Raw genomic sequence first — 13085 nt, forward strand, 5'->3', positions numbered from 1 at the left:
CAGAAGATGCTGAGACACAATTCAGACCAGGGTACTGAGATAGGCCTTGCTGGACTGATTGAGGAGCGAGCTTAGGGATAGGGCTGAAGATAAGGGAGGTTTAGGTTGGACATTAGGAAAAAGTTCCTAACTGTCAGGGTGGTTAAACACTGGAATAAATTGCCTAGGGAGGTTGTGGAGTCTCCATCTCTGGAGATATTTAAGAGTAGATTAGATAAATGTCTATCAGGGATGGTCTAGACAGTATTTGGTCCTGCCATGAGGGCAGGGGACTGTACTCGATGACCTCTCAAGGTCCCTTCCAGTCCTAGAGTCTATGAATCTATAAAGGGACCTTGAAGAGGACGCTGAGATAGGCCCCCTGTTAGACTTACATTAAATCCCTTCCAGGATATATCTCACATACAGACTGTGTGTGACTTGGCCAGAGAGAAATTGCAGAGAGAAAGTGCAGGCACACATACTCAGCAAGGGGGCACTAGTGAGAGGTGAGTACACCTCCCATTACAGTACCCAATACAGTTAATACAGGGTATCAACTCTTCTGGATTAAACCATATTTCCCAGTCCCTTTGAGACTTTATGGGAAAGATTTGGGCATGTGGTGGCTATCTGTAAGGGGAAAACCAGATGTGGTAAATATGGAGGAGAACACTCATATGAGAACTGGATGTAAGGAATAGAACTAAAAGGCAGCAATTGTGGGGATTAGTGCAGTGCCGCATAAAAAGGGTATGTAGCAGCAAAACGAGTTAGACAGATACAGAAAATTAAAACTATCCATAATATATCCTAAGCAGAAGCTACTAAAAGATATTCACTGTGGAATGTGGAGAAGGAGGAAAATTTAGGGAAAAGTGCTGCTGGTACTACAACATGCACTTTGGGGCAAGAAAGATAATAGGTAATAGGGAATAGATGAAGATATACTGCTTGAACACATAGTGTTCACCTTGATACGAAACTTGGCAAATTATGCACAAGATCTGCTGCACATAGACCTATTGCCCTCACATTGTGTATGTGCAAAATTATAAATGAGATATTAATAGCATACTTGTGAGGGTGGGAATAAATTCATAAACAGTGTACAAAGTGGTTTCAGGAATGGAAGATGCAGTTGATCATATTGTAAGACGAGAAAAAGAAATAACTGGTTTTTTGGACATTGAAAAGGCGTGTAACATGCAATGGAGAGAAGACTTGCTGTATAAAATAGCTGCAAAAGGAATAAGAGGAAAAATGTTCTGGTGGATAAGAAACTTTGTAAGTGATAGAACAGTACAAGTCAGGGTTGGGATGGCTTTGTTGGATATTTATAAACTTCCTACTGGCACTCCACAGGAGGTGTTATCAGCCCAATCCTGTTTAATATTATGATTAATGATCTCCTGGAGAGCATATGGGCAGAAATAGGTGGACCACTGTGCTATATGGGCCAACATAGAAGACTTAAGATAGATGTGGAGAGAACCAATGAGGCTCTCGGGAGATTTCAGAAGGGGAAGATAGTTGGGGATTTAAGTTCTCACTTACTAAAAAAATAGGGAATGATCTTCACAAAAAAGAAGTTTGGGAATGAATGGAACCTATATCTCTATACAGAAAAATACAGATAGTTTAGAATTTCACATTCTTAAGAGTTATGTTCTATAAAAAAAATAACTTGGAAGGGCCATAGATAATATCAAGATTAAATGTAAAGATAGGACAAATTTATTTAAAAGTATTGCTGGGAACAGCTGGGGTGCAGATAAGGACACATTGTTGATGCTACATTGGGCATTCATGAAACCAGTTAAGAATTATGGATGCCAAGCCTTTAGTTCAGCTTCTAAATCAACGTTAAAAAAATTAGAGCAGATCCAAGCCCAAGATCTGTGAATTGCATGTGGTACAATTATTATGACTCCATTGTGTGTGATTAATGTAGCAACCAGAGAAATGTCTATAAGTGTAAGGATGAAATTATTAGATTTAATCTTTTGGGCTAAGGTTAATGGAAACAGTGAAGATAAGAGTATGAAACAAATGTACAAAGACTGTTGGGAACTAAGTAGACCAGTGCTTCACATTACAAGAAGGATGTGGAAAAATTGGAGAGAGTCCAGCAGAGGGCAACAAAAATTATTAGGGATCTGGAGCACATGACTTATGAGGAGAAGCTGAGGGAACTGGGATTGTTTAGTCCGCAGAAGAGAAGAATGAGGGGGGATTTGATAGCTGCTTTCAACTACCTGAAAGGGAGTTCCAGAGAGGATGGATCTAGACTGTTCTCAGTGGTAGAAGATGACAGAACAAGGAGTAATGGTCTCAAGTTGCAATGGGGGAGGTTTAGGTTGGATATTAAGAAAAACTTTTTCACTCGGAGGGTGGTGGAGCACTGGAATGGGTTACCTAGGGAGGTGGTGGAATCTCCTTCCTTAGAGGTTTTTAAGGTCAGGCTTGATGAAGCCCTGGCTGGGATGATTTAGTTGAGGATTGGTCCTGCTTTGAGCAGGGGGTTGGACTAGATGACCTCCCGAGGTCCCTTCCAACCCTGATATTCTACGATTCTATGCTAATAGGGTCAAAAGGTGGTTAAAAGACTTGGGTGAAAAGGAAGGTCTGGAAGAAATGAAAATCTTTAGTCATGGGAAATCAAACTATCACTGAACGGTTGTCTCTCCAGTTGTGGATTTAGAATTATATAATATAAGAAAGGGAAGAGCAGGACCACCAAATATGATGACTAATATTTGTGTTTATGTACAAAAAATGGAGTCAGCATTGCCAAATCTATACTGACGGCTCTAGAGGTGACAACAGAGGTAGAGTGGGAATGGCCTTTTGTATCCCTGAATGTGTAATTAAAATATCTAGAAGACTACCCAATTTTGTGGCCATTATGATGGCCAATTTAATGGGCATACTACTGGCACTGACCTGGATAAGGGAGGTACACCCAACTCTAGCTGTTATACTTTCTGCCTCTTTGTCAGGTATGTAGCAGGGTGGTTACCTGCTCCAGCCCTGACAGGGTAGAAGCCAGCCCTGGGAGAGGGCTAGGGGCTAGGAGAAAAAGCCCAAACTGATTGGGGAAGGAGCTACACATGGGCCATGCCCCAATCAGGGCAGCTGGGCCTTATAAGAAGGCCAGGGCAGCTAGAAGCAGAGAAGAGTCTCTCCTCTAGCGGTGGAGGGAGACTGGCCTGGCTGCAATGGATTAAAAAGGTACCTGGGCATGAAGCAGGGCTGGGGAAGAGCCAGAGGAGCAGGGGAGCTCCAGTCTGGTGACTCCCCAAGCTGCAGGGCCTGGTTCCAGGCCCATTGAGGTACTGGGTGGTGGAAGAAGGCAGCAGGACAAACCCCCTTACCTGTGATGAGTGGCTTTTACATTGCAGTCTGCACCAGGGAACGGGGGCTTGGTGAGGACTGGCAGTAGCCCAGACTGAGGCAAGGTGGGGGTCATAGATGGTGGATCCCTGGGGAAGGGAGACCCACAGATATTGTAGGGGTATTGCCAGAGGGCAGCACCCCAGAGAAAACGGGCACCAGAGTCTGGGAGGGACACGGGGGCCAAGCTGTGGCAACTCACCGGCCTGCAGAGGGCGCTCCGGGCTGGAAATCGAGCTAATTCCCTGAGAGACGCTGCAGGCGGGGCCGGCTCCAGACCCCAGCGCGCCAAGTGTGTGCTTGGGGCGGCGTCCCGCGGGAGGGTGGCAGGCGGCTCCGGTGGACCTCCCACAGGCATGCCTGCGGAGGGTCCGCTGGTCCTCGCGGCTCCGGTGGACCTCCCGCAGATGTGCCTGCGGAGGGTCCGCTGGTCCCGCAGCTCCGGTGGAGCATCCGCAGGCATGCCTGTGGGAGGTCCACCAGAGCCGCGGGACCAGCAGACCCTCTGCAGGCACATCTGCGGGAGGTCCACTGGAGCCGCAGGACCGGCAACCGCCAGAGCGCCTCCCGCGGCGTGCCGCCCTGCCTGGGGCGGCGCAAATCCTAGAGCCGCCCCTGGCTGCAGGGGTGAGTCCACAGGCCTACAAGGTATAATAGAAAGGGAGCCTCAGAAAGCAGAAATGACTGAATCAATAAAATATGTTCTTAACTATGGAGATATGCATACTTAATTATACTATGGTAATAGTGTGGATTCCGGTGCATGACAGGATACCGGGCAATGAAATGGTAGATAAAGCAGAGAAAAATGCCTTTTAAAAATGAGGAGTTTGATAGAAAGATACCTCTGAGTAAACAGGGCTTTAAAATGTTAGTTAAAAGAGAATTTAAGAAGGAATGGCAAGAACTATGGCCGAAAAAGAAAAAAGGATGAAGGTTCTATGAAATATGTCGTTAGCTTGAAGATAGTGGTATACTTAATAGATATGATAGAAGAAGTGAAGTAACTATATTTAGAGTGCTAACAGGTCACTGTGACCTAAACAGTAATTCATATTTACTAAAGATGGTGTAGCGAGGAGGCATGGCCTCCCTCAACTGTGGACATGAAGGGAATGCTGCAAGCCGCCTGGTGGGCAGAGCCAGGAGGACCAGCACAGCACACTGGAAGCAGAGGGGTGGGACAGGAAGTGGTAGTACAAAAGGACAGCCCAGCAGCTCAGTTGGGAGGGAGTTGCCAAAGGGGCAGGTACTTCTTCCCCTCTGCTGCAGTGGGATCTGGGACTCCAAGGAGAACAGCTGCTGCCCTGGGGACCAGCCTGAGTTTCCAGAGAGCCCTGACACTCCCAGCACTGAGGATCTGCTATCACTACCTTTAATGTATCCCTGGGAGACTGAGGATGACCCCCTAGACACAGGCACACCCAAAGGGGAGAGTAGGAAGCAGCCCAGGGAAACCAAGCAGCAGTCTGGTTCACAGCGGGCCTGAAACAAGGTCAGCATGTTGCAGATGGATCCCTGCTGACCACTCTGCCACTATTAGGGCCCTGGGCTGGGACATGGTAGAGATGAGCGGGCTCACGTCCCCCCTCCTTAGGCCAGGAGGCCTGTGTTCCTCAGTCACCCCTAGCTGAGCCCCAAAAGCCACGCGTGATGCTCACCCCTAGCTGAGCCCCAAAGAGACTGGACTGGTGTTACAGCTCTGCCTGACTGCAGGCCAAAGCCTTGACTGTTTGCTGCCCCACCCTGCTTAACAGCTTGGCAAGCAAACTCCTACCGCTCTGCCAGATTGCAGACCAAAGCCTAGATTGTTTACGGCCCTGCCCCACTTGAAGGCCGGAACCACTGAGAATCGCTTATTCCCCCTTTTCCCTTTGCTTGGAGAAGGCTCTAGCAGACCCAAACTGCAAGGAGGCATGTCCTTCCTCGGAAGTGGAGAGACGGCCCCACAATCTTACAGATGGGTGGTGTGACACATGCAAAGCCCAAGAAAGAGTTGAGCATCTGCTGTGGCAATGTAGGGAGAATTACACAGAAAGAAAGATTCCTTATGAAAAACTGAGATGCCTCAAGGTGAAAGAATAGAGTATGAAAGGATCGGTGAGAATACCAGGAAAGTGGGGTAGCATTTAAAAAGTGGTACTTTGCTTTTTTTAAGGATACAGGAGTAGGTGAGAGGATACAGATTTTTTTTTTTTGCTTATGCAAAATCTGTGGTATGTGTTGATCATAGCCTCACATACTGAGGCTGCTGTCCCAGAAAACAATGTGAAAGCACAGGCTGCAGTGAGAGAACCTGCAGCCACTCTTTGGACACTAGACAGGGAAATAAGGAGGAAACTCAGGGGGCGAGTAGAAGCCCTAGGTATCCAGGCTCCACAGGAAGGGTTTACCCAGAGGGTTGGTGGAGTGGAAGCCTCAGAAAAGGAGAAGGCCCAGGGAAATGGCAGCAAGATTTAAGATGATGCAAACCATGGCTGCTGATTAGAGGGTCCCTGAGTTGGAACCTGGAGTAAAGGCTAGACCTGGGTTCCTCTATCAGCCACTGAGGAAGTGGCAAGTGGCAGTGGACTGCCTGTAACACTTCATCCAGTGGGCTTTGATACCCCAGAAGAGGGGAAACATACAATGACCTGGCAGGAGGGTCAGGCCACAAAGAGAGATCACCCTGAGTTGCAGATTGAGAGATGCTGCAGGGCATGCAAATGAGTGACAGAAGGGGGTGTTGAACCTGGAAAGAGCTAATTATCAGAGGAGCCAGGAGGAGGTGCCTAGCAGTGAATGTACCCTGTGACACTAGCATATCAGAATTCTTCACTCACTGGGCCAAATCTTGGTCCCTATTATGACCCCTTGTCACAAATATGTCTGTGGCAGGGTGCCTCTTTTAGGCTACATTGAGCATGTACACACATAAGCCCAATTACTCTACCCCCATTACAGCAGGTGCTGTGGGCCATCTTTCTAGAGGACTGATGCTCCCCTTCCAGCTGGGGTGCCTCGACTATGTCATCCTGTTTCTGTGTCCCCAGTGATGCCACCAAGCAGTCCATTGTCAGCAAAAAGGGTTAAACAGAAGAAAAGTAAAGAGAAACTGGTAAGCAGCTCCCTCCAGGACATGGGTCCTTGGAGTATCAATGTCCACTTCAGAGTTTGCTTGGTTCCAGTGCAAGACTGAGGTTTTTTCCCCATCAATTCAGGGGTTCTGCATCCTCCTAAGAGGGCAGGGGTTCTGCAGACTGTCAGTCCTCCCTCCTAGGCTGGAGAAGCTCAACAGTCTGTTCCCTTCCCAGGGTTTCCCCCATCTGAGTGGAGTTCCTCTTTTTAACTCCTCTTCCAGGACTGGAATGGTTCATAGATGCAGCAGGGCACAGACACTCCAGCCCAAAGCAGCTCCTTAATCCCTTCTTTGATAGTGTACGGTTCATATAGCACATCACACCTCTTTGTGCCACTGTGGCAGTACAAAAAAGCTACACGATTTCCCTAACAGGACAACAAGCATTACATTAGCAGGGAGGAACTTCTGGGCAGCATAGAGCTGGCTCTATGCCAACTATCTTGCCCCATGCCCACCATATAGCAGATGTGTTGTGTCCTGGAGGAGCAGATATGGCCAGAGTAATGCTGCACTCTGCTGATCTCCAATTGCCCTCTACACCTATTACCAGTAGACAAAAAATAATGTAGCCCTGACACTGTTATGTTTTGTGGCAGAGGGCTAACTAGACCTCAGGAAGCCCAAGAAATGCAAAGATGGTTAAAAGCTATATTCCCCTGAACCTACCCCAAGGCCTTTTGGGTTCTACAATGAGCAGTGCTTTGCCAGATGTAGGGATTGTCTAAATAAGTCCTGAGTAAGAACCTCAAAAATTGACCTACGGCGTACATCAGGGCCAAGAATGAGATAGGTTGCCTTTAAAGAGGCAGAGAAATTGAAGTAGCATTTCCATCCCAGCTGCAGCTAAATCTAGGATAGTCAGGCAGCCCATTCCTTTTAAGATCTTTCCTGGGGATTTTAGGAGGCAGAAATTCTAATCGTTGATCTCATTGAAGGACTCAAGAGGCCTGAATGTCCCCTTGCTTTCCTCAGTATACATCATGAATAACTTAATTCAAGACAATGGCGTTACACTAATGTACAACTAGTATATTTGAGAGGAGAATCAGGTATGTAAACATGGAGTAAAGGTCTCAGAAGGGGGTTGTCCACATATCCCCACAGACATCAGGAGAAGAGTGATTAAAGGATTAGAAAACATGAAAGACTCAAGGATCTCAGTCTGTTTTATTTAACAAAGAGAAGCTAAAAGATTGACTTTATCAGTCTGTTAGTACCTACATAATAATAGAGGGCTCTTCAATCTAGCAGACAAAGATAAGACAAATCCAGTGTCTGAACTTTTTGGTTTCAGACAAACACGAAGCTCCATGCAAACCTGAAGCTCCATGCAAACTTGAGCAAAACGAATCCAGTGACTGGTTCACCAAAGCTATGGGAATTATGACCCAGATTTACTTTACTGGTTGAGCTGTGCTCAGCCTAAATTCAGGGTGTGAAAGAAGGTTGGGCAATGGTGATATTAAGGTGGCACTGGCCTATGCTCCTGGCCCAAGACAGAGCAGCTTTGGGCCTGCTTTGTTTTATATGGACTACCTATATCATCTGGTATATACTATGTATACACTACCAGGAATTCTCCCGGAGGAACTTTCCATGCTAAAGAATCCCCATTCAGACAGTTAAGCTGGATTTACCAGTGTCATGTGCTGCCAAAGTGACACAAAGCAGACATAAAGGTCCATGAATCTGTTCCTAAATCCAACCAGTTTCATGTAGTATAATATATAAAACTAGAACGGTTTAAAATACCATTACCATTCAACCTGAATGTAAACAATCTTTTTGTTGTAGTTCTAATATACATAGGTGAAACCGAGCTATATAAACTGAGGAAAATTATGAATTTCCACCTGCATCAAATTTCAGGCTTTCAATTTAGTATAATTTGGTTAGTTTCACTGCCAAAAACTCTATTCATTCTCCAGTAATGTGACGTTCTCAATCTGGATCACATTTGTGATTACTGAATGCTTGCACAATTAGCCATTTTTGCACTTGAATACTCAAAGCAAAAATTGGTAGTATCACACAGCTCTAGTCAAGAGTGGAGTTTCCAGCTATGAAAGGAAACTCTGTGCAGCAATTGAATATATGCAGTAGAAAAATCTATAGCTGCCCCAGTGCCTACTTTGTAATAGTTTCCTTCATACAAAATGTATTGAGTTGTCATTTACAAAATTGTCAATTTTAAGGTAGTAGAGTCGGGGCTTAATGGCTAGTTGTTGAAACGATCAAATCCTTTAGTGAAGCTTGACAAATGTTTCTTTTCAAGAGGAAAGGACGATGTGTAGAATATGCACAATAGGAGAAAAAGACAAGAAATATGAAAAGATACCTTTTCATCAACATAGTTTTGTTTATACTATTCAACAAACATACCTCAGGCATTATGTAAAATTTGTTCTATTATGTATTTAAAACATATATACCATGAATAGCACATGTATCTATGCCAATCTAAAGCAAAGTCTTTGGTATATTTCTTTTAGACTCTATCACTCTTTTAAAATATCCTTTTCAGTTAGGAATAAACAGCACACCTGTAGCAGGAAGATAGTGGTATGCTTTTGATGGAAATAAGGGTTTTGTGGTTAAGGCATTATATTAGGACTTTAGAGAACTGGGTTCTACCAGACTTCCTGTGTGACACCGGGCAAGGCAATTACTCTCTCTGTGCCTTAGCTACACATCTGTACAATGGGGATAATAACAGTTCCTTTCTTGCACCTTTATCTGTCTTGTCTATTTACAGCAGTGGTGAGCAACCTGCGGCCCACGGGCCACATGCAGCCCATCAGGGTAATCTGATTGCAGGCCATGAGACATTTTGCTGAAGGGATGTGCTGGCCGCACAGCTAACCGCAGTCACTGGGACCTGCAGGAGGCCATGCCTGCGGACGGTCAACAAAATGTCTTGCGGCCCGCAATCAGATTACCCTGATGGGCCGCATGTGGCCAGTGTGCCGCAGGTTTGCCCACCACAGATTTAGAGTATAAGCTCCTTCGGGCAGGGACTCTCTCTCTCTTATTATGTACTTACACACATCCCTTACTCAGTATAACCTAGGATATAGGCCCCTGGACTTAGAGCCAGGTTCTAGACCCTGCTCTGGTCAGCCGGGACACTTTGAGCTAGTTAGTTCACCTTTTTTACTCAGTTTCCTCAACTGTAAAATGTAGATAATGATAATTGCCTCCCTTTGTAAAGCACTTTTAGATCTACTCATGCTATATATAAGAGCTACATCTTATTAGTGTATAGTCTCTAGCACAACAGGAAGCTGATTTTGGTTGGGGACTCTAGGTACTACCATAATAAGAATAATGCCATTTCAGTTTTTATTCATCTTTAATGTTAATGAAGTGCTCATAATCTTTTTTTTTTTAACATTATGTAGGGAACATGTGCAATATAAGGCACTGGCAAGTCCAAGTTTCCCCTCACTGCCCATTAGTGTGCCTGAACCTTGACCCAGAGTGATAGCTACTAGTGAACAGAGGGTAGTTTATTCTCAACATCTATTCAGTCCTGGCCTTTATGCTGGCACTGCTGGGGTTCAGACTGACAATGATATGAACACATGTACACCACAAACTGCAGACCGCCAATACATTCCACATACACCACTTTGAATAGCCATTATATAGTCACTTGAGGAAACATTGGAAGGAAGACAGTACATTCAATTCTAAGCATTATATTACAATAAAATTCTTGATAAATTGGCGGATGTTCAGAGAAAAGAGCAAAATAATCATGGATCTGGAGCGACTGGATTATGAGGAAAGATTAAAAGAGGTAAATATGATAGCTTGGCTAAACAAAGACTGTTGGGATATGACTGAATATTTTAAAGGAGTACATTTAAAGGAGAGAGAGACTACTTATATGGGCTTTGCTTCAGCTGCAAGGGCACAAAACAACAGAAAAGTCAATGGATCTGTTCCCCTGAGCATTCCCCTTGTACAACTGAATCATCAGGTAGCAAAGAGCTATTATGTCAGCCTCTACACCACCCCTCTAAAGGCCTCTATATGCAGGTGGTGTGGCTGAGGAAATGGTGTGCAGCTGGGACATCCCTACATACTGTCAATCCCCAACTGCTGGAATGGTCACTGGGGCCATGAATAGTCAGGTGAACTATCCTTTCTATTCTATGTGCCATCGTCACCATAATATCAGAGCCATAGGTGCTGACTTTTGTTTTTGCCAGTGAGTGCTTTTGAAGAGCTGTGTGTGAGTTTGGGGGGTGGCACTCTGCCAGTTTTGGGGGGAGGCAAATTTATACACTTCTTTCATATTCTAGTTATTGAATGAATCTTTCATTGGTATCTTTACTATTTTAATAATGATTCAATTGTTATGAACTACATAATTACATTATCATGAATTACAGTGTATTAAGCTCATTGCAATCACCTACAAGATGTCTTCACTAATGTCCCAGTTTAAAGACATTATGTCTCACTGTAGCTTTCTGGATGAAACTGTCAGCAATCTTATATACATCTAGATTCACTGGTATTATTCTGATGCACGTTAAGGACAGCTACATTATTCAGTTGTGTCTGTCCCATTGATGATTGGAGATACTTTTTAAGTCTTCTGAAGCAGAAGAATGAGCATTCCACAGTTCGGGATGATACAGGCACAGTGAGAAGGATTCTTATGAATTTGCAGTACTCTAAAAACATAGTGCTTTCAGAGGATTGTAAATGACTCCAACATCTTTCTTGATTTATGCATTTTGTATGTATTGTTGGGATTATATTTTGCCACGTGTATTACTTTGCATTTAACACTAGATTTCATTTGCCATTTTGTTGCAAATCACCCAGTTTTGTGAGATCCCTTTGTAATTCTTTGCAGTCAGTTTTGGATTTATCTTGAATAATTTTGTATCATTTGCAAACTTTGCCATCTCACTCTTTACCCCTTTTTGCAGATCATTTAGGAATGTGTTGAACCACGTTGATCTCAGACCAGTACAAGCGGCATGCAAGAGGAAGACATGTTGGAAGAAAGAAAGTTATGTGAGAGAGACAGAGATTCCAAAGGCTCTGGCTGCTAAGCTGAACTCCCAACCTTTTCACAGCTTAAGAACTGAGACATTAAATTCACCTAAAATTCCCAATGATGACCATGTGACATACATAAACTGACTCCCAGGGCAACAGGCCAGCTGCTTCTCAGGATTATTTCACTGACAGACTGGTGTCAAAATAAACCTTTTATTAGGAACAGGACTATGTACACTAATGAGGCAACAAAGCTCCCTACTGCTCTGTGTAGCTGTAGCCTGTGACTACCCTCCCTGGACTGCTTTGTTTCTGTTCCCGCGGGAATTGTCTCAGGAAACAGAAATCTGCATAAAGAGTAGCCACGAAGTGTAGCATCTTTTCAAGTCCTGGGAGACTTACTCTGTAGCACATTGGTTACTATTCTCTTACATCAGGGTAAATAAGAAGTAACTCCATTGAAGTCGATTAAGTTACAGTGCTCTAAAAACAGAAAACTGTGAGAGAAGAAACAGGCCCCCAGTTTTAAAGCACCACTGAGTTAGTCACTGATAGCAGTTGCTGTGTCTAGAGGGTCATAGAGAATTTTATAGTCTGCCAACATCTGAAAAAATCATAATTCTAAATTAGAACAATATTTACTTAAAGAAAGGAGAAATGTATTGTCATTAGTACAAGAAAATTACCAGAGCAGACAGCCATTGATTGTGCTTATAATTGCAGACATTCTGAAAATGTTTGTTTGGAAAAATTATCATCAAGATATTTAAAAATCATTTTGGGGGATTAAAAATTGTAGAATGAGATATAATTTTATTGGTCCAATAAATTATAGATGAATAGTTTGAAAATGCTTCCTTTCGATTTTATTGTTTTTAAAGTTGTGGTAGATTTTTTTTAAAAAACGTTAGTTGGTTTTGTTACTAGAGGGATTGTTAATTAATCATTGAGTATTATCAAGGAGTAAGGGTGAATATTTGGGAAGCTAATGTTTACAGCCTTTACATTTATAGATTAATTTTGGCCACAAATATAGCTTGTCTAGGGATCCTCTCCAATTTAATGACTGGAAAAATTCAGAGGTAAGTCTCAGTTTAAACTGATGATATTTAAATCTTTGTCATCTTCCAAGAATATATGTGATACCTGCTTATACTTCTTTAAGCCTTCTAACACACACTTAACAAAGTTTAACTGAGGTCTGCTATACATGCAGTTTTTGTACCAGTATAACTATGTTGGTTAGGGCTGTGAATTTTTACCAAAATAGTTATACTCTTACAAATCCTAGTATGGATGAAGTTATATCAGTATAAAGTTGACTTATACCAGTCTACCCCATTCCTTCCTTTATAGGAATATCTATAATGGTATAAAGCCCCTATATCTATATAACTGTGTTCATATAAGGTCATTGGGGGCAGGTTGGTTGTACTACCAGTATAATTAAAGCAGTGCAACTTTTGTGTGTCGACACACCTTTGTACATCACCTCTTTATGTGCCATTTTGAGTTTATATGGAGCCCTTTTATCACAACAAAATTAACCCTCCACAGATAACTAAAA

General features: G+C 43.5%; 1 long non-coding RNA gene across 1 annotated transcript; it reads left to right on the forward strand.

Moving 5' to 3' along the window:
* The first annotated feature begins 3162 nt into the window (after window positions 1-3162).
* Window positions 3163-12295, forward strand: LOC123373083. The gene is made up of 3 exons (XR_006580555.1): window positions 3163-3213; window positions 6319-6472; window positions 11446-12295. It is a non-coding gene; the product is annotated as an uncharacterized LOC123373083 (long non-coding RNA).
* Window positions 12296-13085: the final 790 nt, after the last annotated feature.

Source organism: Mauremys mutica, chromosome 6, assembly GCF_020497125.1.
Source record: "Mauremys mutica isolate MM-2020 ecotype Southern chromosome 6, ASM2049712v1, whole genome shotgun sequence".
NCBI classification, from domain to species: Eukaryota; Metazoa; Chordata; order Testudines; family Geoemydidae; genus Mauremys; species Mauremys mutica.